Below are 26,390 nucleotides of genomic sequence, written 5' to 3'. Positions count from 1 at the left end.
CCTTTGCTCCTACCAGATGCCTTACTCCTATCATGTTGAACTGTTGTGTAGCCTGTTAAGCTAATCACAGTGTCTCCATTAACAGCAGAATGCAGTTGTCCCAGCTCATCTTGTTTGTTGATATTTACAGCCTTAGTTTATCCACCTTGTTGGTGAGGGATCTTGGATTTGTGAGAAGGATACTGTCAAGCGGTGGTTTTCATTTTGGTGTGTTATTAGGGGTCCCAGTGTCCCATCACATTTTCCAGCCAACACTAACCTTCTGAGAAAGGCCTCTAGAGGTTAGGTGTGTGTAACCTTTAGAGTACTTTCTCTGAAGTATCTTCACATAACCTGAGAAAATTCTTTAAAAATTCTTTTTACTTTTAACTTTACAAAGTTTTAGTGCAATGTACAAAACAGAGTACTTCAGAATTTTCACATTATTTTCATGTTATGGTTTCCTCCCTACATATAACATATTATAGTGCAACACCTGACAGAACAGAACAATACAGACACAACAGTGCAAAAGAAAAGTGCAACAATGACAGTGGGTTGTGCGAAAAGACTGAACATTGTGCAAAAAGTAACTTGATGTTTGAAGGTGTGTGTGTGCGTGTGTGTGTGTGTGTGTGTGTGTGTGAGAGAGACTGTGCAGTGATGTGTATGAGGGTGTGTGTGTGTGTCAGTCACTGAGTGTTCAGGAGTCTGACGGGGGAAGAAACTGTTTTGCAGTCTAGCAGTGAGGGCCTGAATGCTCCGGTACCTCTTTCCAGAAGGCAGCAGGGTGAAGAGTGTGTGTGAGGGGTGTGTTTGGTCCTCCATAATGCTGGTGGCTTTGCAGATGTCTGTGATGGAGGGAAGAGAGGCTCCAATGATTTACTCAGCTGTTCTCACTGTTAGATTTGTATTGTTGATTGTCATTTATGCTTAGAAATATTTACTTATATATGCTTAGAGTTTTGTAATTAGTTGTAGATTGGTAGAGGTTTTGATCCTTGATAGTCTGCAAACTTTGTGTGTATTAGACAGCACTTTGGGAGCATGAGAGGTCATACCGTGTCTTATTGTTTTATGGTAGGATTAACGTAGTTGCGTCTGTTCTAGTCTAAGTGCTCTTTGTTTAGATGAACTGCAGGACTTCCTCACCGTGTTATCTTTGATCCTTTGATCAGCAGTCCCCCCCCCCCCACACACACACACACACACACACACACACACACACACACACACACACACACACACACACACACAGGCAAGGTACTCTTTGTGTATGTAGATGTCATATGTTAATGAACTTATGCATATTCATGTAACCTCAATAAAAGGACAGTGATACGGGAGAACGGACGAGACCAACTGGAGTCAAGCGGTTGTCCGGTTCTCTCCCGTGCACGAGTAACATGAAGAACTTTGCCTACTTGTGTCTTGCTTGCAGTGTAATTATATTGTCTTCAACGTTCCAGCAAATAGGTTTATGCTACAAACCTATCATTAATTGGTCCTTCGATGCCGGAGCCCTGGAATCGCATTCACCGAGGGGAGGAGAGGCACGCTGAAAGACTGACGTCAGCCAGGAAGTTCCTGTGGATTCGCTGTATGTCTTTTCTCCTCGATGAATGGCGATTGGCGGGATTCGAGGCTGATATTACACGCTAAGCAACACCGAGTAAGTTTAGAGTCCAACTCTATAACTGTACGTCTTCGCCGCTCAGTGGGGCGTTGTCCGTGGCCGCTTAGTGGGGCTAAAATTACGTTTTCGCCGCTCAGTGGGGCGTTGTCCGTGGCCGCTCAGTGGGGCTAAAATTCGCCGTCTAAGTGGGGCGATGTACAAGGCCGCTCAGTAGGGTTTTTTGTACAGAAGCATTAAGTCGCAGAGTTGCGCAGTTCGAACTTTTTTTGGTTCGCCGTCTTAGTGGGGCGAAATACAGACCGCTGTGTGGGGTGCTGTAGTGAGTTCTCCACCGCTCAGTGGGGTGTTGAGAAGTTCCGCGGGGTCCAGATTGTGCTGGACAGTAGGCCTATTTTGTGTTGTTGTCATTGTCGTCGTCGTTGTTGTTGTTGTTGTGTGTGCGGAGCAGAACATGTGGTCTGTGACACCGACTGTTGTTGTTATCATGGGTTTCTAAGCAACCAAGAGTGAGTCGGAGGGAGACAGACGTTTGTGCTGGACTTTGCTCCTGGCAGCACAAAGTATTTATGTAAAAAAAAGAGAGAGCGACGGCTCCACAGCTGCGCGGGTTCACGCGAGCGCGGTCACGCGGACCTGAGCCGTGCGGTTAATCGCAGGCTTATAAATGGAAGAGATTAAAATGTTAGAAGTTTTCAGAAAACACACCAGCCTTGGAGAGCTGTGGAGAAGGCCAGCCCACATCAGCAGCACTTAAGATATGCTCTGGTGGATGGCTTTCCCCCCACCCCTTGCTGACACAATGTTTATTCTTTAGCTTGCCCTGATCGACAGCAGCCTGTGTGCCAGACCATAGATTTAATTGAGGTGGATAGTTGTTAAAAGTAATCTACATTAAGCTTGTGGTTGCTTAAATTCAGTACAATGACATGTGAGGTGAAGTGATATAGGTAAATATTTAAACTCATGAAGTGCATAGAGGCACTTGACCTGTGTGAAAGACTGTCGTCTTGTTATGAGCCATTGTTGAGATATAGAGCACATCTGTGAAAACAACTAATATGCTCAACCCTGTATGAAACATCTAAAAATACATGATGGAGAAGCTGTGTTGAATATGTAAGTGTAAGACTTTGCCACTGTGGGCAGAGCATGCAACTACTGTGTGATGTCGCGTTGCAGTTTTGTTTTTGTTTTTTGAGCTGATGAGCAAGCTACACATTATCAGATCAAGAGCTGTCTGAGAACTACTCAAAGAGAGGGAAACAGAGAGTGTGCAGCGTTTCCATGAGCAGTTTTTCTGCACCTTGACTCGTGTGTGTGTGTAGCATCAGCATCATGTTTTTGTTTATTTGTTTTGTTGGATTAAAAATAATTAAATAAACTGGTGATCATGCTTATGGATCACCATGGCACATATCTCCAGCCATATGGTTTATTTATGCAGATGAAAAAGTGAGTGTGAATGTGTCTGACATCACAGTGTTTTTGTGCACTGTGCAAAAGTGATTGCCTCTGATTGTGAGTGAGAGCGGTGATTTTGCAGGTCACCAGCTATTTAAAAAAAAAAAAAAAAGAAGAGTGAAAAAGAGAGAGAATTTATATTGTAGATGAAAAATAATCATAGGAAAAAGGTTTTGTGTTGATCAGCCGAAAAACAACTACAATGTCATTTTATGCTTTTAAGAAAGGATTGTTCACACAAACACAGACAGAGAGAGAGAGAGAGAGATGTGTGTTGATTAAGCAGTGATGATAATAATGAACATGTCTTAGTTTGTCACTTTCAGGTGAAAAGCAGACCTGAATCAATTTTCCACATGCAACAGTCGGAATAAAGTTATAGTTTAACATCATTGGAAACATGCAGGCCAAGTTTCTGGCTGACTTATTTACAGTGCCATGTGTTTCTCAACCTCACAAGCGAGCTCACTCCTCCCTGAAGATAAGAAATGCAGCTCCAAAGCAATAACATGATAAAGAGACAGCAGCAAGTCCTGAGCACAAAAAGTCCCAGCAAAGCAGCAGCAATGTGGATAAACAGCAGCAGAAGAAGAAAGCAAACCCATCTTCCTGTCTGATTGGTTGAATTTCACGGAGGGGCGAGCAAGATGGCAGCGTGAAGAGGAGTTTTTGTTTGAGTTCTCAGCACGAGACACTTATTTGACGTCTTTCTGGCCTTCGGGACTTTTTTGGAGATCAGCGCGCTAAACTTGCTGGATCTGAGGCCAGGGTCTGCGGCGGCAGCATGTTGAAATGCTCAAAAAGGACTGAGTGACTCGGGCAAGCCACATGCGGCTAGCGACATGAAAGAAATGGACCCTTCATGATGCGTTCAACGTGCCAGCGCTGTGGTGGGAAAGGCTCCATCATAAACACGCCCTGCGCCCTGCGCCGAGGTTCAGGCCAAGAAGAAGAAGACGATGACTTCCAAGCCCAAGAAGGTCGGCCTCAGCGTGGGCGAGCTGATTGTGAAAGCTGTGGCCGCTTCCAAGGAGCGCAACGGCCTGTCTGTGGCCGCTCTCAAGAAGGCTCTGGCTGCCGGAGGCTACGATGTGGACAAGAACAAGGCCCGTGTCAAGACCGCCATCAAGAGCCTGGTGGCGAAGGGCACTCTGGTGCAGACCAAGGGCACCAGGACCTCCGGATCCTTCAAGATGAACAAGGCTACTGAGAGCAAAGCCAAGAAGCCCGCCGCGGCCAAAGCCAAGAAACCGGCAGCAGCTGCTAAGAAGTCGCCCAAGAAGGCAGCAGCAGCACTTCAGCTACTAGACAGGACAAAGCTGAAGGAGAACTGCCGGGACTGTTGAAGTGGGAGAGGACAAAAGAGTGAGAGGACAACAGAGTGAGAAGACTAGGTGAGAACACATAGGAATTATTTAATGTGGGAAATCAAAATTTGGGTTAGCAAACCTGGGGAAAAGAAAACTGACTGCTTAAGTTGGAAAATTGAGACGGAGTCTGAAACATTGCGAAAATAGAAACATATACAAAATCACACACACACAAGCAGAACATGCATTAACCCTACTAACAATTCCAAACACAAAATGACTCATGAAGACTCATAGCACATTAGTTAAGAAATGATTAAATAATAGCAGAGAAGTGTGTAGGAAAGGCAGCTTTAAGAACATGCTCTGCTGGAGATGCAGCTCCACAGACATGCATTAGACCTGCCTAATAACACAAACCCATGCAATGAAAATTAGCTTGTTATCTTTCATCAGTGTTAAAATAGTGTCAATTTAGCAGACACTTGTTATTAAATACTGAATTTATCCAATGCAAAAAATTGACTCTCCAGGTTGCAGGACAACAGTTTAACTTTTGTGGGAAAAAAGATCCTGGTTTGACCAACCAGTGATCAGACAATAAATTTAGTTGTTAAAATGGTAAATTGGGAGAAGCTTCCTGCTTGATTGAGGCAGCACATGTAATTTACTGTATGAGGGAAATTGTCTTTTGTGATACTATTTTGAACATGCTTTTCTGCCGTCCTGTCAACTTAGTGGGTTAATAGCTGATATGGAAATTAGTTGATCGGTTTTAGATTAATGAAAGGTGACTGAATTCTAGTATGAGTGAATGAGATGTGTTGGAGTTGTTGTGTGTTGAGTGGAGACTCTAAAACACTGAGTTTCCTGTTTTGATGTGCGAGTGAATCCTGTATTTAGATACACAACTCTGAATACATCAGAACAAACGTCTTTTGTGAAGTGCATGACAGCATGTCACATGTTTTATGATGAAGGGAAAAAGGAAAAATTGAATAAAATAGATCTGTGGCTTAAATGAGTGAAGAGCACAGACCGGGTGATTAAACTCATAGCTAATATGACATTAGGGTTATGTTGTGTGTTGTGCAGTTGATGGTTGGTTTGGAGTGAATCTAGCTGATGATTCTTCTCCGGTTGTGAAGATGATGAGGAGTTTGTGTCATGACTTAACAAGGCCTTTTTATTTTGATACTTTCACAGTGCACTGAGAGTTTGGTTTGATAATCTCTGTTATTTTTTATTTTTCATTTTTGAACAAGCACTGATTTTTGCTTGTGAATTTCTTTTCTTTGAGCAGATCTGCAAGTCGGGAATTAAAAGCGTTACACGTCGTCAAGGAAATTGTTGCAAGTGAGTTTCTCCACATTTAAAATGGGTTCAGGAGGAAGCCACTTATTTGGGACAATTAGGAAATGAGAGTCCCCCCCCAAAAAGGATTCAACGAGGAAATCCAGTCTAAATTATTTTTCTTTTTGAAATAACGTCGTTTTGCTGAGCGTGGAAACGAATGCGATGATAATTTCCACAATTAGCAAAAGAAGGAACCACTGAGTGAATGAGTAAGAATTTTAAAATAACTGACTGACTGACTGAACATGATTGTGTGAAGCTAACCCCCACCTGACAAAGGTGCAGATGAACCCATGTGTTTCCTTTTACAGGAGCAGAAAGATGACAGCAACACTCGAGGTTGCATGATGATTTAACCTTTTAAATGCCATTTTCTGTGTCTGTGCATTTATCAGGTGTGTTATTCATAGGCTTGAGTTGCTCACAGAGATAACTGTGACAAAGTATGCATACGCCTGCGCAAGCGCTAATATTTGCATTTTCTTTTCTTACAGCATGCCAGTTCTTCATGTGAATTGATGATGCGATTTATACCAGGACAACTGGTTGATGTTTTTTCCTACTACAGGATTTCTGGGTTTATGTGTGAGGAAAACTGTGTTTACAGGTTATGAGTGGTGATGCTGTTGCATTGTGTTGATGGGAAAATGTGAAGGTTACTTTGATATTGTGAATAACATGTGTGAAATTTCCTGTGTTGAGAACTGGTGTTACTTCTTTCCACAGCTAGGGTTGACTTTATGGTGTTTTTATGGCACCTCTGGAACCTGTTGACCTGTGTCTGACCTCTGTCTGATTACAGTCAATGTGTATTGCTAATGTTAGTTTCTTTGAGAATGCTGTGGAAGATTCAGCTGAAACGGACAAGTGACATGAGTAAAACAAATAAGAGATACAGTGTTTCTGGGATAGTTTGATATGGGCTCATTAGCTGGCCACTTTTGAGCCCATAGTAATATATAAGTGGAGTGACTTTGCTTAAGAGCAGTCACCGATTACATTAATGTTGCCTGAGTACATGGGATGATCCATGTCTGAGGCGACTTATGAAAATAATTGTAGTTTACTGATTTGAGAAAACCTGCACATGACACTTGTCTTGCTGATGTTGAATGCTTCTTGTCCTTATGATACAATTGTTTACAGGTATGAAGTTTGATTTTGCTTCCAGATTTTGTTTTCCAGGCCATGATGGTGTGTATGCAGGCTCCTGGGAGAGCCAGGTGTTAAGCAAACTTAATATGCAAAGCACACTAACATTTTCATTGCAGGATTATAGGTCCAGTGTGGTGCTGCTCCAGGGGAGGAGATGCCCTGATGTTGCCTGGGACAGGATCTAGCTAATCTTTTTCTTTAAGACAGGGATCCAGGTTTGGTGAGTTGATGCATGGGAATGTCCATGCGTCAAGAGGTGGAGTGCAAGGATTAACATTAAACAATGTTTACTATTATTGTTGCAGTGATTTGTGTGATTAGCCGTTTATTTACAAGTATTAAACCTATGCAAGTGGTGCATCCATGTTCAGATGAGGCTTTGATGGCCTATAAGTGAAGTTCACTGAACTAAAGAATGTGGTTTGATGATTGTTGACATGCTCTCCAAATAGAAGTTTTTCTTCTTAGCAAGGAAATACAGGTGCAGCAGTAATCTCCTGAGAAATCTTCAGAGACCCAGTGAGAAGCGTGAACCATTCCAGGCATAGCTGACAGCCAGGCAGTGGTTGAGGTCAAAGGTCAAGCTGGTTGGGGCCCATCATGAGATCAGACCTTGGAGCCACAGCAAGGACCATGAAACTGCCTGCAAAATAGAGGAGAGGATCGTCCACAAGATGGGAGAGAGGCTTCAGGAGGATCAGAGATCATCTTCAGCACAGCAGACATCACACAGAGAGCTGTGCTACTAAGCTTCCAGGAAATCAAGAGGAGACTTCCCACAGCAAGATTTTAAATACAATGAAAGATTCAATATTGACGCTGAGGAAGACAACTAAGGTGTACGACGTGCTCTGCCTTAAACCTTCAGCAGCGTTGGAACATAAACACTCAGGGGATGAGGAGCGTGCCAAGCTCCATCGACAGCGTAGAAGGAGTTCGAGGATGACATCATGATTCTGTGAAAAGCACAGGAACCAGAAGCTATGGTGGTGATGACAGCAGTTTCCTATGAACATCACCTAACGCTGTGCCACTGTACTGTGCATACGATGACACTCTGAAGGCTGCTGGGATCATAATAGCAGTAAGACAACCCTTCACCCTTTCCACAGAGGTGTTTTCTGCAGAGTATGGACAATGAAGGACAATGAAGGAGTCATAAATATCCCCCTCACAGGACGAAGGCCTGAAGTGAGGTAATGGGAGGCCATAAAACTAGAGTGCTGAGAGGTCTGCAGCTTTGGAAATAGCTGAGAACCATGTTGACAAACAACAAAACCAACTGGTATGTTTGAATGTTTATTCTACATACATTTGGACTCTGGTCCTATGGACAACGATGGAAACAACTGGAAGAGACATTCATGACGCCCTGCAGAACTCAAACCACTCTGCAGAGAGACATGTGATGTGCACACCTGGAGGAAGCATTACCAAGCTGAGATGTTTTTGAAAATGTTACTTTTTTATTTTCACTATTAAATTAACAATTTCTTTGTTTGCTCGTAAGATGCAGTTTGCCATGAGATGAGCTCAATGAATGGGATAACTGCTAATACATTTGTTGAACTGTGTACCTTTTCAGTAATTTAGGGTGATTTGACATATGCTGAGTATAAAAATGTTTGCATTGAAAGTGTCAGACATGAGGTATTCATACCTGGGAACTTTTCAGGCATAAAGGTCAAAAAGGGGGGAAATGTTAGATTTGTATTGTTGATTGTCATTTATGCTTAGAAATATTTACTTATATATGCTTAGAGTTTTGTAATTAGTTGTAGATTGGTAGAGGTTTTGATCCTTGATAGTCTGCAAACTTTGTGTGTATTAGACAGCACTTTGGGAGCATGAGAGGTCATACCGTGTCTTATTGTTTTATGGTAGGATTAACGTAGTTGCGTCTGTTCTAGTCTAAGTGCTCTTTGTTTAGATGAACTGCAGGACTTCCTCACCGTGTTATCTAGGATGAACCATCTAGGGTGAGGGGGAGGCTACCCTCTTCCTGACCAAGGATGTTTGACCCTTTGATCAGCAGTCCCCCCCCCCCCCCCCCCACACACACACACACACACACACACACACACACACACACACACACACACACACACAGGCAAGGTACTCTTTGTGTATGTAGATGTCATATGTTAATGAACTTATGCATATTCATGTAACCTCAATAAAAGGACAGTGATACGGGAGAACGGACGAGACCAACTGGAGTCAAGCGGTTGTCCGGTTCTCTCCCGTGCACGAGTAACATGAAGAACTTTGCCTACTTGTGTCTTGCTTGCAGTGTAATTATATTGTCTTCAACGTTCCAGCGAATAGGTTTATGCTACAAACCTATCACTCACTATCCATTGTAGGGTATTGCGATCTGATACGGTGCCGTTACCATACCAGACAGTGATGCAGCTGCTCAGTGTCTCTGTAGAAGGTGATGAGAATGGGTGTTGGGAGATGGGCTTTTCTCAGCTTCCGCTGGAAGTAATGACACCTCTGGGCCTTCTTAGTTATGGAGCTGGGGTTGAGGGACCAGGAGAGGTTCTCCACCAGGTGGACACCAAGGGATTTGGTGCTCTTGACGACCTCCACAGAGCGTCCATCGATGTTAAGTAGACAGTGATCTCTCTGTGCTCTCCTGAAGTCGACAATCATCTCTTTTGTTTTGTCCACGTTCAGAGACAAATTGTTGAATCTACAATAGTCTGTGGTCCTCCATCAGTTCACCTCTCTGTATTCATCGCTCTTGCTGGTGAGACCCACCACAGTCGTCAGACTTGATCATGTGATTCGAACTGTGCATTGCTGCACAGTCATGAGTCAGCAGAATGAACAATTATACTGTCATAGTCTGCACATAATGACTGAGCAGTAGCAATTCCAAATTTGGTAGATAATTGAGAAAAACTTGCAAATTGTCCATCTGCATATAATTGCACAAAAGATTTGAGACCCTTAGAGTGCCAGAAGTGAGCCCGCAGACCAAGGCTCTTCCTAACCTGAGACCAAATTTTAAGAGTATGATGGCTATTATTACTATTACTATTATTATTACTAGGTAAAGAGAGCCTCGCCTCTGTCAGTGCGCCCCAGGGCAGCTGTGGCTACAATGTAGCTTGCCATCGCTAGTGTGTGAATGTGTGTGTGAATGGGTGAATGACTGAATGTAGTGTGAAGCGCTTTGGGGTCCTTAGGGACTAGAAAAGCGCTATACAAATGCAGGCCATTTACCATTTACCATAAAGACAAAGAAAGAGGAAGTGATGAGCCTGAAGTTGCAGGTAAATAAATCTTCCTGTTTGAATGAGACTAAATGGCAATGACGGTTCAAGGTAGTAGTGTCTCCATTACAACATACACCTGATATTTGTGGATTGGAGATCCAGCTTAAGTCTTTGAAGAAGAGCTCTTCTCAAAATTGATGTTTACCATTTCAAATAAATGAGGTTATTAAGGAAGCGAGAGATTTAAAAAAGGATTTGGGAATCAGGATGGGAAGGTAAATGGACTGATTCTTATACAGCGCTTTTCTACAGGGTGGGCCATTTATATGGATACACCGTAATAACATGGGAATGGTTGGTGATATTAAAGTCCTGTTTGTGGCACATTAGTATATGTGAGGGGGCAAACTCCTCAAGATGGGTGGTGACCATGGGGGCCATTTAGAAGTCGGCCATCTTGGATACAACTTTTGTTTTTTAAATAGGAAGAGGGCCATGTGACACATTAAACTTATTGGTAATGTCACAAGAAAAACAATGGTGTGCTTGGTTTCAATGTAACTTTATTCTTTCATAAATTATTTACAAGTTTCTGACCACTTATAAAATGTGTTCAATGTGCTGCCCATTAGGACTGGGCCATATCATACCGTTCACGGTAATACCGGTATAATGTTGGGCAACGACAAGAAAATTAAATATCGCGATAGAATTTGGGTAAAACGCCAGGCGCTGTGCCTTTGTTTTCATACGCACATGGCGGGAAAAGTGTGCCGGCGGCGACGGAGAATGAGGAGGGCGAAAGCGGATCGTTGAATGAAACGGATGAACCAGAAGTGGTTTGTAAAAATGCTGCAGCTTCAGTGGTGTGGAACTGGCAGAGGTGGGTAGTAACGAGCTACATTTACTCCGTTACATTTACTTGAGTAAGTTTTGGAAAAAAAATGTACTTTTAAAGTACCTTTTTTGCATGATACTTTTTACTTTTACTTGAGTACATTTGTGAAGAAGAAACGATACTTTTACTCCGCTACATTTGCAAAATTCGACTCGTTACTTTTTTTTAAATAATTAATTTCACACATTGGATAATACTACTAATATAAATTATGGATCATGCCGCCACTGGAGCTACCGGTAACTCTTTCACCAATCAGACGTAGCCATGCGGTCACATGACCAGATATAAAATGGCAGGCCAAGTAGCCCAAGCCTTTCAACTTCCAAAGACGGACAGAAGAAATACATCAAAAAATGGCAACCGTCTCCGCTAACACTGAACAGGACAAACACCCTTGGCCGCATATGCAAAGCATGTTTCGCTTTAAAGGAGTACAAAAGGACAGCTATATAATGCGATGTCTTCTGTGTGAGCCAAAGCAAACCGACGTTTCAGTGTCGGTTTGCTCAACATCTAACTCAACATCTAACTCAACTCAACTCAAACCTGAGGAAACATGTTTTAAGTTTGCTTTAAATTCCTTTTTTAGCTGTGGTTAAGTGGATGTCAGTCTTACAGCTGCTGTGTCGAGCTTGATTCCTTGAGAGTCGGTGTACTACAACTTTTTGATGTGTCCATAGTCCAACACACATGAATTAAATGGCTGAATGTTGCCACCTCAGTATGCAGTCAAGTACCATAGAGTCTTGCTAATGTCCTAACAAGCAATAATTCGGCGTTTCGCGGTGAGGACATGTTTAATGGTTTCAGGACACTGGTCCTCGAAGACTGGAGCTTGACACCCGTGGGTTAAAGAACCACAGTCTTAGGTCTTGCCCATATTAAAAATGAGATGATTTAAAAAAAAAAAAAATGCACATATCCAGAATCACTCCCTTTCTCCTAGAAACCACATTAGTAATGTTGAAATCTCCCAATTCTTTGAATCTTTGGGCTGAAGGAAGGACAATACTCGGTGTATTTATGCTCAATCAACAATCATTTATTTCCATACAATTCAACACTTAAGAGCATAAGGACCATCATGATGGGGAGACATGCCTGAAGAGGGTCACAGCAAGTCTCAAAATGGTGACTGGTTGCTCAGCTTTTTATAGTCTCTAGTGGCCCCCATCTAGTCGTAAAAGCCAAAACATCACATTCTTTCTCTGTTACAGCGCCTAAGTTATGACCTCGGCAGTTGTCTCTCTGCTTTCTGTAAGGTGGGGGTGTGGAATGTGGTCTGTCTATCTCCCCTATCTTAGACACAGATTCTCCTGCTTACAATCTTCTCTTCATGATTCAACAATTAAGCATGTAACACATTCACAGCAGATCAAGGATACAGAGTGATGCACACTTATCTAATAAACTAATAAGTGAATATGTTCTGTTAACTCAAAAGTATAACGAGAACTAAACTACATACAGCTCACACACTCTATATTAAAGGGTATAATATGATCTACAGCAGTATTCTAATTCAACTACTTTGATTACATATATAAGGTAACATATAATAACAGAATAATCTAATAATTCCCCCTTTTGATCTCTTAAAAGAGATCACTTATAACATGCACTCCAGGGTCGCAAGGTCCAGTTCTTCTTGGTCCTGAGGCCCTCTGTCCCCCTTTAACGGGTGGACCATATGTGGGATGACCTCTGTGTTCACGCAGTTCAGATGCAAGCAAAGTTAGATTTACGACCATAACAGCAGTTACAGATGACACTCCCATCACTCCCCAATTCTCCCACAGCTTTATTTTGGTGCTCCAGTTTTCCACCCCCTTTTTAAAGCCACCTTATACCTTTCAAACGTACTTAGACTAGAACCTCTGTCTAAGGAGCTTTTAACCTTTATTTTTATTGCTGCAGCTACCAGTGTCTTCCAGTTGGGTGATTCTCAGCTTCTTTCTTCGACCTCCGGGGTTAGACCACCCTTTAGTCATTGCACAGTTCTGGGGATTATTCTGCCCCGATTTCAAACAAGGATCTGTGTGTTTTGGGGTCACCACCGTGTCCCCCTTTTTGCCAAGAGGCTCTTGAACCTCGTTGGTCTGGTGTTCCTGGTTTTCGCCAACCCCTTCATGGTTATTGCTGTGTTTATGGGATCCATCTTCTCCAGGAGCCCAAACGCCATGACACTTGACCCCAGTTGCTGTCTCGGCAGTCCCTACATCTGTCTCTGCTGTGAAGGGTCCTCACATCTCCGTGTCCCCGTCTGGTGTCTGTTCCTTTCTCTGCAAGAGACAGAAAACCAAAACACCTCTCTCCCTAGCCTTGATAATCTAATATTGTTATCCATTGTTGTTCTAATGATTCAAATTTGGTTTAAAATATTATGTTCAGGACTCTTTGACCCAGGGACTTATTCTAATCATGATCTATGTGTGTGTAAAAGAAATCAAAAATTAGTGAACCATTTCTAAGTCTAACACATTATATGCTTAAGTTTTACCATAGCTAAATTATTAAACACTCAAATAACGTCATAAGATGTTCATAAAACCATTGTTTGATGTTCGGACTCAACTTCTCCCTTTTTGACACACTCCCATGTGTCAATTCATTGGAGCTAGACAATTAAAAGAGAAGGTTAGTGACATCATATCTCAGAAAGTATCAGAAATTCTTCTCTCGAGTACCGTTGCTCCAGCCTTGTCATCCCAGAGGATCCTCAATCCCGGAAATTTCCCTTCTCCTCATGTAATAAAGTCTGACATCCTTCCATGCCCTGGTAACTGGTCCATCCAGAGCTGTAACATTTTGAAATGTACATACAACAAGCCAAAACACACCTTGGTCACACCAATCCTTTTCTGCCCTGAAGATGTCCAACGCCATCTTAGTCTGGACCAGGGTTGTAATAGTTTTGCAATTTTCATTAGTTTTTATTTTTATTTAGCTTCGACTTCAGATTTTCAATTTTATATCAGTTTTAATCAGTTTTTACCACTTGTTTGCTAGTTTAGTTTAGTTTTGATTAGTTTCAGTTATAGTTTTAGTTGTGTCTGCAATAATTAAGTGTAGCAAAATCCCAGTCCCATCATATCAGTCATGCTCTTGTGCTTGTCCTTGGATATTGTGACTATTAACTCTTGCAGCACCGGGTGCTCCTAGTTTTGTTCAAGTGAATTTATAAACTTTGTGAAGGGAATTGACTCCTCTGCACACTGGAATAAACATAATCAACCTGATCCACATTTTACTGCGTGTTATTTCACCATCTTATTGATTCAAATGCTCCATCCTTATGTGGTTTGCGACATTATGTTTATCCACTCTGTCTCTAAATGTTTGAAGAATTTTCAAGTTTGGGGTCAAATTTTAAGAATTTGACCATAAGTGAAAGTTATGGTGTCATCACCCCCGTCGGGGCTTACCTTTCCCAGTTGTGATGATATTCCTCCCTATTCTTTGCAAATACCCCCTGTTGGTGGCGAGAAACTGTTGGTGTGGTCAAGTGGGTGCTATAGAAACAAAAGCTCAGGACAGAACAGTTATCAGTCATGTACTTCATACAAATTTTGCATATGTTTTATTTCATATTGATCCTCTGAGTGTAATGGTACATTTTAATTTGAATTTATCCAAACTAAACACAATATTTTCTTTATTTACTTTGCTCTTGTTCTTTTGCAGTACCACATCCTATCAAATGTCCCTGTCAATTATATTCTACATTTAATAACTTACTATTTCAAGTGAGAACCTAAATCACGTGGACCAATGTTCATTATTGCATATCTCTATTCTGAATGTGGCAAGTCATTCATAGGTATTGTTAAAGTTTTGGCGATTTTCCTCTATAAAATTTAATTGACTTTTTACAGTGGCCTGCTATGGTTAATAGTAACATATTCCAGTCATGAGTGATATCAATAGTTTTCTCCACTGTAGCATTTGGCATTCCCAATAATATAACATGATACCTTAATCAAAACACAGCTAATATAGCACAGTTTTCTTAATGCAAACAAGAGTAACTCAGCATTACCAACCCAAGAGTTAAGTCTGCAGTTCCACTCTCTCATGTGAAGCCACAGTCTCCTCCTCCAGCCTCTCTTATCCTCCTGCTCCTGAAAAAACAAAACAAAGCGAAGCATCCACCCTTCTCTTGTCCGCTGGGTGAATTGTTTATTGGCATTTATTAATCCTAAAGTTGATGCAGTCATTGTCTCAGTATCAAGTCAGTCAAAACTTTTAGTCGTCAGTCCATCACAGTCCATTCACATGCATACCTCCACACCCATTCATACCAGATTTTGCTGATAATGGAGTCTCTCGCGCACCCTATTCGAGCATCCATCATCAGCAAGATGACGTCATCATTTTAAAAGGAAAACAATTCCTTGTTGTTGTTTTTTTTTTCTTTTTTGACCGGATTGACTCGGTGCAAACCTTTTAGATCAGTGTTCCCTATAAGTGAATTTCTCCCAAGCCAATTACAATCATGGAGAAGCACACTTTGCAACTGTTTACAGTAATAATATTTCATAGCGCTTTAAATTTCAATCTTTCAGGCCTGGTTTAAAGAGCGGATTGTTAAATCATGAACTCACAAAATATCAACATATCACCACCGGTGGATCACACCTCTCAGATGTTTTTTCTTCAGTGCACTGTAACAAAAACGAAAACAGACGTAACCAACAAAATACTAATAGAAATAACACAAACTAGGGCCCGTTGCAGACATGTCCAAGCATAAAACTATCCCTCTCTCGCTTACGAGAAAGAACACAAGCCAAAGCTCACTGATAACATCAAGCTAGCGCTAAGCAAAACCAAAAAATCAACCAGAAATTCACAGGAACGTTTTGCTTCCTGCCGGGACAATATTGTGTGGGGATGAGAAGCTCAGGTGCCGTAACACCTTTTGTTCCTCCTTGAATTAAATTTCAATCACAGAAAATGCCGTACTCCAACCTAAACTTACACTATTAATTCATCATTTTTCACTCTGTGCCACTGTTCCTCATCAGGGCTGTGTGAAGCACAGCAAAGAATTCAGTCAAGGCCTTGAGCCATAAACAGACATCACGCACAGACATTGTTTTCATAACCAAACCGTTTTAGACCTTATTCCTAAAATCTACATAAATGCCCTCTGAGTGACATATAACACATTCTAAGTAATCAATGGTAATCAATGGCTCCTCATAAAAATTATGCATTGGGATGTTTGTGTGCAGCATTTTGCATATCAGCATAAGCAAAGCATTCTTCATTGCATCAGCGTGTGCATGTGTATGTGTGTGCATCACTTCTCAGTGAATCAGCATTCCAATGTGTGTGTGTGTGTATGTGTGTGTGTGTCATTTCTCACTCACTCAACGAGTGCACGTGTTCATGTGTGTATTTCACTTCATTCTGAATCTGTGTGTTTGTAGACGTGTGTGTGTGTGTGTGTGTGTGTGTGTGTGTGTGTGTGTGTGTGTGTGTGTGTTCATCACTTTGCTGTTCTGGTGTTCTGGGTAAACCACGGCCTGAAGCGTGCCCTGGGGTCCTGCCCTCCTCCTTTTCAGTTTGTTTGCGACCATTGCTGCTGCTGCTGCTCAAAGTTCAGTCCGTCCTGGTTCTGACCCCAATTGGGGCAGTCCTTTTTCCAGTGTCCATGCTCACCGCAGGTGAAACCTGCATCTTCTTCTGTGTTTTTTGTCCATTCTGAGGTGCCTTCCGACCTCAGTTAATCCTCCAGTGTCGGTGTTACGGCTGTGGCCATAAGAACACTGTGTGGGCTGTTTGCTCTGTGTCTCTTTACTGTGCTTAAGACTCTCTACAGGTACCTCCCCTAATGAAGAGTAGTGAGCTGATTGGACCATGGAACAGGTGACCACATTCAAAAAGCCGCTCTGACAGCTCCAGAGAGAGAGAGAGAGAGTGTGGAACGAGCGAGTAGCCTGACAGCCGTCGCAGTCCTGACCCTGGTTTCCCCAGCCTGTGTTTATCTTGTGTATTTGTGGGAGTGTGAATTGTAAAAGCCGCTCCTAGTGCTTTAAATGAGAGCTTAGGCACTCGTGGGCTGAAGCGGAAGGGGTGAGCTGCCTTTTCTTTTGGAATTGTTTTCTCCTGTTTTCTTGGTCAGGGAGCGAGGGATAGCTCTGTCATTTGTTTGTTCTTTTTTTCCTTCTTAGGGTTTAGTTAGTCTTTTCTGGTGGGACTTAGTTGGTTTTGTTTATTATTTTGGCCTGGGCTCACCCTGGAGCTATGCTTCTTGTCCTTAAATAAAATCCTTTTTTTTTACTCACAACTGGTTTGGATGTTTGGCTTGGGAACCAGGGCGGGGATTTGTCTCTCTCTCCTCCAACCTTATGTGCGTCCCTACCCGCCTAGACTAGGGGCGTAACATAAATGGGGGCTCGTCCCTTTTCGTTCGTGTGGTTGGTTCGTTTCCTTTTTGCGTTTGTGGTGGGGGGGGGAACGTCGTGCGCGAGTTTTGCGGCTCTGGAGTGCGCGGATGCGGTTGGGTGTCTGCGGTGTTGTGTTTTCCTTTTTCGCTTTGCTCGTGATGTCGTTTGACATGGATGATTTTGCGCAACGTCCCTCCATTGAAAAGTTGGAGCGGTGCACAAAAGCAGATTTGTTGGTAGTGGCTAACTTATTCAGGGTGGATGTTCCGTTGAATGCTAAGAAGGCGGAAATTAAACACTGTTTGGTGGAGAGACTGGTGGACAGGGGAGTGTTTGGGGGGCAGAAAACCTCGCCGAGTGGGTCTGGGAGTTTGGAGACGGCAGTGGGGGCGGAAGCTGCTGGGGCCGTCCCGAAGCCTTCCAAGGGGCGGATGCCGTCGGGGGCGGAAGCTCCTGTCGCCATTCAGTCTCCTGTATTTGACCCGGCTGGCCAGGTTGGGGCGGGTTTGGTGACGGAGGATCTCAGGCTTGCCCTTCGCTTGAAGGAGGTGGAGTTGGCGGCTAAGGCTAAGGAAGTCGAGCTCATGCATCTCCGCATTCGAGCTATGGAGCTTGATCGTTCTCGAGCGAGTGACGCTGCTCCCGTTCCTGTAAGTACACTCCCCGACACTCCCACCATAGACCAGTTTAACGCTAGCAAACAGGTTGTTTTGGTACCTCCTTTTAGGGAAGGAGAGGTTGACTCATATTTCACTGCTTTTGAGCGCATCGCAACCACTTTAAAATGGCCAAAGGACGTCTGGAGTCTGTTGCTGCAATGCAAATTAATAGGAAGAGCGCAGGAGGTCTGTGCGAGTCTTTCTATTGCGGACAGCTTGGATTATGAGGTTGTCAAATCCACTATTTTGCGGGCTTATGAACTTGTCCCAGAGGCGTATCGACAGAAGTTTCGTGCCTGTCGCAAGTTTGATAGTCAAACGTTTGTGGAATTTGCACGTGAGAAAACTGTCTTATTTGACAAGTGGGTGGCTGCCAGTCACGCGGAGGACTTAACTCAGCTAAAGGAGTTGATCCTGCTGGAAGAGTTCAAGACATGTCTCCCTGAAAACATTGTCGTGTATCTTAATGAGCAGAAGGTGGGGTTACTGTCTAAAGCCGCGGTCCTTGCCGACGAGTTTGTGTTAACTCATCGTGCTGCACTTTCGACAGAGCGCCGTGAGTACACTTCCTCACCTCGTCCTGTCAGAAGTTATAGGGTTTCCCCTAAGCGCCAGACACGTTCTGCTGCTATTCCTATGTCAGATCGCAAATGTTTTTATTGTCATGAAATCGGGCACCTCGTTGCTGCTTGCCCATCACTACAGCGCAGGGAGCAGGCCAACACGGTGAGGAAGCCGAAAAGTGTGGGTTTCGTTCGTTCTATGTCAGCTTCCACTTCACCTAGCAATGGAGTGGGAAGTGAAGGCTTTGATGAGAGCTACCGCCCTTTTGTGTCGGAGGGGTTTGTTTCGTTGAATGAAAAAGAGGAGGATCGGGTGCCGATCATGATTCTGCGTGACACTGGGGCCGCGCAGACTCTTATTTTGAAGGGGATTCTACCATTTTCTGTTGACTCTTTTTGTGGTTCGGATGCTCTTGTCTGGGGTGTAAAAATGGATGTACTACGTGTGCCACTGCACAATGTGTTTCTTCAATCGCCGCTCGTTTCGGGTTCGGTACCGGTTGGCGTGCGCGACCAGTTGCCAGTGCCCGGAGTTGCGATGATTCTGGGGAATGATTTGGCTAACGGAAAAGTGTTTTCTACCCCGAGAGTGGTTGAGATACCGGTGCCTGATATTTCATTACCTAACCCTGTCGCTGAGGAGCATTCCTCCTCTGTTTTTCCTGCTTGCGCGGTAACTCGTGCGCATAGGCGCAAGTACGGTGACGTGGATTTATCTGATTCTTTTCTCTGTGCTGGTGGTGGGCCGGAGTTTGAATCTGAAACCCGTGTTCCACTGACGGGAGACTCTGAGGCGATGCTGCCTATTAGCCCATCAGTGACACCTCAACTGTCTTTGGAAATCAACAAAAAGGAGTTGGTTTCGGCACAGCAGAGTGACCCAACTCTTGTGAGTTGTTTTTCCGCGGCCAACTCTAGCGACCAGTACCCTCGTGTTTATAGTGTCGAGGATGACGTGTTGATGCGTACTTGGTATCCGCCTACAGCTGGTGATTTGGGTTGGAATGTGTTTAAACAGGTTCTGGTGCCTCAACAGTACCGACCCAAAGTTCTTGGTCTTGCCCATGACAGTTTTTCTGGACATTTAGGTATTAGGAAAACCTATCACCGCATTCTGCGTCACTTCTTTTGGCCAGGATTGAAGAATGACGTTGCTCAGTATTGTCGTTCTTGTCACACCTGTCAGATTAGTGGTAAGCCTAACCAAGTCATTCCACCCGCTCCATTACACCCTATTCCAGTTTTAGGGGAACCTTTTGAACACATCCTCATCGACTGCGTTGGTCCGCTCCCTAAAACAAAATCGGGTCACCAGTACCTCTTGACTCTGATGTGTGTTGCTACCCGTTTTCCCGAGGCAATTCCGTTGCGCACCCTTAAGGTTAAACCAGTTGTTAAGGCATTGGTGAACTTTTTCTCTATCTTTGGTTTACCAAAAGCTGTTCAAACTGACCAAGGCTCTAATTTCATGTCTAGGATTTTTGCTCAGGTTTTGCAGTCACTTGGCATTAAACATCGGAAATCTAGTGCCTATCATCCGGAGTCGCAAGGTGCGCTCGAGCGGTTTCATCAGACATTGAAATCGATGATGCGGAAATTTTGCCTTGAGTCTCAAAAGGAGTGGGATGAGGGGTTGCCGCTGCTTCTTTTAGCAGTGAGAGAAAGTGTGCAGGAGTCGTTAGGATTTAGCCCTGCTGAGCTGGTGTTCGGTCACACAGTGCGTGGCCCCTTGCGATTGCTTAAGGAGAACTTCCTGTCCGACACTGTTGCCCCTAAGGAAAATGTGTTAGACTATGTGAGCTCTTTCAGAGAGCGTTTGCATAAAGCGTGCGCAATTGCACGGGATGCTCTCAGTGCAACACAAGGTAGGATGAAGAGGAAATTTGATGTGAAGGCTGTGCAGCGAAAATTTGAGGTTGGTGATAAAGTTTTAACACTTTTACCGGTCCCTGGATCTTCCCTCCAGGCCAAGTTCAGTGGTCCGTATACAGTGCAGGCGAAATTGAGTGACACGGATTATGTCATCGACACCCCAGAGCGAAGGAAAAAGTGCCGTGTGTGTCATATTAATATGATGAAGCCCTACTTTGCTGGTGGTGTGTCAACAGTTGCGACTGTGGGGGTGCCGGTTTCCGAAACTCGGTATGACCCAGTAGGTGACGATTTGGTTTTCGGTTGTGCTGTGGGCTGCGCACGACTTAGGAATTCTGAAATCCTACGTGATTTAAGGTCACATTTAACTGGGGTAGACGATGATGTCCGAAATGACGTGTGTCGGTTGATTGAAAATCATCCTAATCTTTTCTCGGACACTCCATCCTGTACCACCGTGTTGGAGCATGATATCGATGTGGGGGACCATCCTCCAATCAAACAGCATGCCTACCGGGTGAATCCCACTAAGCGTGCTCTTTTCCAGACAGAAGTCTCTTATCTGTTGGAGAATTGTCTTGCTGTCCCTAGCTCTAGTGCGTGGAGTTCCCCATGTCTCCTAGTGCCTAAAGCGGATAAGACCCCACGGTTTTGTACAGATTTTCGGAAGGTGAACAGTGTGACCAAGCCTGACTCCTATCCTCTGCCCAGAATGGAGGATTGTGTTGATAGGGTCGGTTCTGCGACCTTCGTTACCAAGCTGGACTTGTTAAAGGGCTATTGGCAAGTTCCCCTAACATCACGTGCTGCCGAAATCTCTGCTTTTGTTACTCCTGACCATTTTCTCCAGTACACTGTCATGCCTTTCGGGTTGCGCAACGCTCCCGCCACATTTCAACGGCTCATGAATATCGTGCTGGGCGGCGTCTGCAAGTGTGAAGTGTATTTGGATGACATTGTCGTCTATTCAGACACCTGGTCAGAGCATATGGAGACACTCACTGATGTGTTCCATCGCTTGGAAAGGGCATCCCTCACCCTCAACCTCGCCAAGTGTGATTTTGGTAAAGCCATGGTAACGTACTTAGGAAAGCAGGTGGGTCAGGGGCAAGTGCGCCCTATCTCGGCCAAAATCCAGGCCATACTGGATTTTCCTGCCCCTCAGACTAGGCGTGAGCTTCGCCGTTTCCTCGGCATGGTGGGCTACTACCGGAGTTTCTGTCAAAACTTCGCGGACATGGTCGCACCTCTCACTAGCCTCACTAGTGTGTTGAGACCTTTTGTGTGGACCTCTGCGTGTCAGAGTGCGTTCCGGGCTGTTAAGACTCTCCTGTGCAGTGCGCCAGTGCTGGCCGCCCCTGATTTTGCACGCCCTTTTAAGTTGGAAGTGGACGCCAGTGCAAACGGGGCAGGTGCCGTATTGCTGCAGGAAGACCATCATGGTGTGGATCACCCAATCGGCTATTTCTCAAAGAAATTCAATGTCCATCAGCGAGGGTACAGCACGATTGAGAAAGAGGCCCTCTCTCTGCTGTTTGCATTGCAGCATTTCGAGGTGTATGTCGGTGGCAGTCCCTCGCCTGTGATTGTTTATACCGACCACAATCCCTTGGTATTCCTAATGCGGATGCGGAACTCGAACCAAAGGCTGATGAGGTGGTCCCTCCTGGTGCAGGACTTCAATTTGGAAATCCGTCATAAAAAGGGCACAGAGAATGTGTTAGCGGATGCCCTATCCCGTGTTTTCCCTTAAACATGACTGTCCAAAACATCTACAAAGGAGATGTCTTTGATTTTGGGAAGGGGGGTGTTACGGCTGTGGCCATAAGAACACTGTGTGGGCTGTTTGCTCTGTGTCTCTTTACTGTGCTTAAGACTCTCTACAGGTACCTCCCCTAATGAAGAGTAGTGAGCTGATTGGACCATGGAACAGGTGACCACATTCAAAAAGCCGCTCTGACAGCTCCAGAGAGAGAGAGAGAGAGTGTGGAACGAGCGAGTAGCCTGACAGCCGTCGCAGTCCTGACCCTGGTTTCCCCAGCCTGTGTTTATCTTGTGTATTTGTGGGAGTGTGAATTGTAAAAGCCGCTCCTAGTGCTTTAAATGAGAGCTTAGGCACTCGTGGGCTGAAGCGGAAGGGGTGAGCTGCCTTTTCTTTTGGAATTGTTTTCTCCTGTTTTCTTGGTCAGGGAGCGAGGGATAGCTCTGTCATTTGTTTGTTCTTTTTTTCCTTCTTAGGGTTTAGTTAGTCTTTTCTGGTGGGACTTAGTTGGTTTTGTTTATTATTTTGGCCTGGGCTCACCCTGGAGCTATGCTTCTTGTCCTTAAATAAAATCCTTTTTTTTTACTCACAACTGGTTTGGATGTTTGGCTTGGGAACCAGGGCGGGGATTTGTCTCTCTCTCCTCCAACCTTATGTGCGTCCCTACCCGCCTAGACTAGGGGCGTAACAGTCGGTCACGCCCTTTTTGCTGCCCGATCATCCGTGTTGGTCCATCACTGTCCTGCACAGTGTAAATGCAGCGTTATCAAGGTCAGCATTCTTTTGCTCGGCCTTACTTTTCCTTCGGGCTTGGCGGGCGTCTTGTCACAGCTCTGTCAGCTGACGCAGTCTGGGAATTTTCCCCCGTGTAGTGAAACGGGCCTTAGGTTTAGTGCCCTCTGTCTCTGCTGCATGAGATCACATTCCTGCAGCACTGTTGACTTTTTCAGGTCGTTGTTGTGGGTCCAGCTGTTGCAGCATTTGGTCAGGGTCACGTATGGGGAGAGCAGGAGTCCAGTCAGCCTCGGCTTTCAGGGCCGGCAAAGCAGCCTGTAATTAAACATATATAGAGAAAAACAAAAAACAAAAACAGACAAAAACAAAAGCAAATGAACAGGAAAATGATGTTGTGTTGGCTGTATTACAACGAGAGGGGAGAAACAACGGGGCAGGCCCTGTGTCAGCCTTCTCTCCCCCTTTTTTTTTTTTTCTCACCATATAATCCACTCATGACCCACCAAGCTGACAGGACAACATGCACCTTGCTAAAATTCTTAAGATCATGTTTAAAAGCCCAAAAAGAAATTTTCTTTCATTCAGTAATCACTTGTATCAATCAATCAGCAGAAAACATGTCACAATTTGAATCTTTTAACCCCTAAATTTGTCATGTCTTCACTGGTTGGTCAGACCAGTGTCTTTTTCTTTGAAGTTAAATTGTTGTCCTGCAACCCAGAGAGTTTATTTGTCAGTAATGTATTTATCCTTTAACAACAGATGTATGTTAAGTTTCGCTGCTTTAGCCTTGGTGGAAAATCTTCACATGTTCATGAGTGTAAGCTGTTTCTTCATTGCATGTGTGTGCATTTGTAGGCAGGCAGGTTAATTTTATCTTTTCTCAAACTAGGCGTTACCTTAAAAGGAGCCTTTCTCTCAGATTTCTCTGCTTGTGTGTGTTTTTGTTTCACCTTTTTGTTGTGATGCTCCGGACGCCTTCCCAACCTCCACAAGTCCGTTGGCCCCAATTTTATGTGTTAAAAACTTCTCTTAATTCCTCCTCTAATTCTCTCCTTGCTGCTGTCTGTTTCACAGCTGCTGATTCGTGCTGGGTGTGGTTCCCATTACCTATAATTTTGCTTCGGCCGCTGTGCTTGTGGGGGCAGTTGGTCCAGGTCCGCAGCTTCCTGTATTAACACACTAAGAGATTTATTTAATTTCATTTTCATCACTGTTAAACAGATAAGCAGGCAACACGCCTACCTTGACAGCGTCATAATTCTCCACTACACACCTCTTACTATCTCTCTTTTTTAATTTTTTTATTTTTATTACACCACAGAGTAATACACCCAATTATGCCCGTCTATCTCTATGTGGCTCCAAATTCCCTCTTTATTTAATTTCACACTCGTCAGGGGACAGGCACACAACAATTTCAACCACTGAAACGAGGAATTCAACCTTTTTATATTTCTTTACTAATCTAGACTCAACCTTTGTTCGCAAAATGTGTCTTGTTCTAGTCCGGAATAAATGTGAACCCGTGATTACACGGCTGTTCCAGTGTTATTTCCGTAGCTAATGCGGGAGTCCTCAGTTCCCAAGTTGCCACCTTGGCATCCAGACGCCGCTGGGCCTGGCCGCGCGTCCACGACCAGGAGGGTCGCCACACCTTGAACAAAATTATTTCCACAGGTACACTAGGCATCAACCTTTGATCCTAAAATGTGTCTTTGCTCTAGCGTCCTCCTAATCAAACACATCAACCGTCACTGTCACTGTGTTCAGATTTCACACACAGAAACACACTCAGCGCGCGCCTCACACACAGCCAGAGCGCGCCTTACACACACAGCGCGTTTCACCATAAGTGAGACACACAGAGAGCGCCTCTCATCAGCAGAAATTTGCACAGAAACCTCTGAGCTCAACTGTTAGATCTTCTTAAAGCACACTGCACCATAGACCAAAATACCCCTTTCTCTGCGCTTATGACCGCCACAACGGGGCAAAGTCGCATCATAAAAGTGATGCTTGCATCCCCGAAGTTATACCTGACATCATAAACCAGGTTTTGCTCTATGTACTTCTTGGCAAGTAAAATTTTACTTTGTTTTATGACCGCAGCCCTTAAAAAACTCGACTGACGCCACAAACCACCGTCAAACCTCTATTCAATGTACTAAAACTAGCACCAACCACTACTGCACTTCACGGCCGCACCACCGGAACACGGCCGTATCATAAACCAAACCTACGGATGTGTTTCGCTCTCGCGTTGCCAGCGTTCAACTGCACCGTGAGCCAGCATCTGCTTTTCCTTAAATCAACTTCTATTTCATAGCCGGCAAGAGCCAGGACGTAACTGACACCATAAACAAACTTCAAACCTCGACTTCAATGTACTGAACTAATGGCCGCGTCTTCAGAAGAAATTCTAATGTATTATTGCTACAGAAGCCAGTATTAGACAAAATTAAATGTGGAAGGTAAAGTGGCTGCAACTAGCTCAACGTAGTGTCTTATTAGTTTCTCGGTAGAAGCAGTTTACTGCAACTAGCTCAACGTAGTGTCTTATTAGTTTCTCGGTAGAAGCAGTTTATTTAACACACTGGAATTCAGCCTCAACTTATGTTGTTAGTATCTCGCGCCAAAAACCAGACACCGACAAATTTAATGTGAAAATACATGTGACTCAGTGAACAGATTAATTTGGAAAGCCCAATATGCACATTTGGTATTTAAAATACAACAGGCTATGCTTACCTTTTTATATTTGGACCGGTCCTCTGTTCACCTCGCCCCACGATCTCACCAAAGGCCAAATCTGCACTTCCTCAGCACACCAAAGATCCGGGTCACGGCACCAAGTTGTTGAAATCTCCCAATTCTTTGAATCTTTGGGCTGAAGGAAGGACAATACTCGGTGTATTTATGCTCAATCAACAATCATTTATTTCCATACAATTCAACACTTAAGAGCATAAGGACCATCATGATGGGGAGACATGCCTGAAGAGGGTCACAGCAAGTCTCAAAATGGTGACGGGTTGCTCAGCTTTTTATAGTCTCTAGTGGCCCCCATCTAGTCGTAAAAGCCAAAACATCACATTCTTTCTCTGTTACAGCGCCTAAGTTATGACCTCGGCAGTTGTCTCTCTGCTTTCTGTAAGGTGGGGGTGTGGAATGTGGTCTGTCTATCTCCCCTATCTTAGACACAGAGTCTCCTGCTTACAATCTTCTCTTCATGATTCAACAATTAAGCATGTAACACATTCACAGCAGATCAAGGATACAGAGTGATGCACACTTATCTAATAAACTAATAAGTGAATATGTTCTGTTAACTCAAAAGTATAACGAGAACTAAACTACATACAGCTCACACACTCTA

The 26,390-nt window shown here is 44.0% G+C and overlaps 1 pseudogene across 1 annotated transcript; it reads left to right on the top strand.

Annotated features, from left to right (window-relative positions):
• The first annotated feature begins 1,180 nt into the window (after positions 1 to 1,180).
• LOC145428601 (histone H1 pseudogene) lies at positions 1,181 to 9,160 on the top strand (annotated as a pseudogene). The gene has a single exon (XR_013908901.1). The product of XR_013908901.1 is annotated as a histone H1 pseudogene (transcript).
• Positions 9,161 to 26,390: the final 17,230 nt, after the last annotated feature.

The sequence above is a fragment of the Astatotilapia calliptera genome, chromosome 4 (assembly GCF_964374335.1).
Source record: "Astatotilapia calliptera chromosome 4, fAstCal68.1, whole genome shotgun sequence".
Lineage (NCBI taxonomy): Eukaryota > Metazoa > Chordata > Actinopteri > Cichliformes > Cichlidae > Astatotilapia > Astatotilapia calliptera.
Note: the sequence above shows the minus strand (reverse complement) of the source record. Positions and strands in the feature narration are given on the sequence as shown.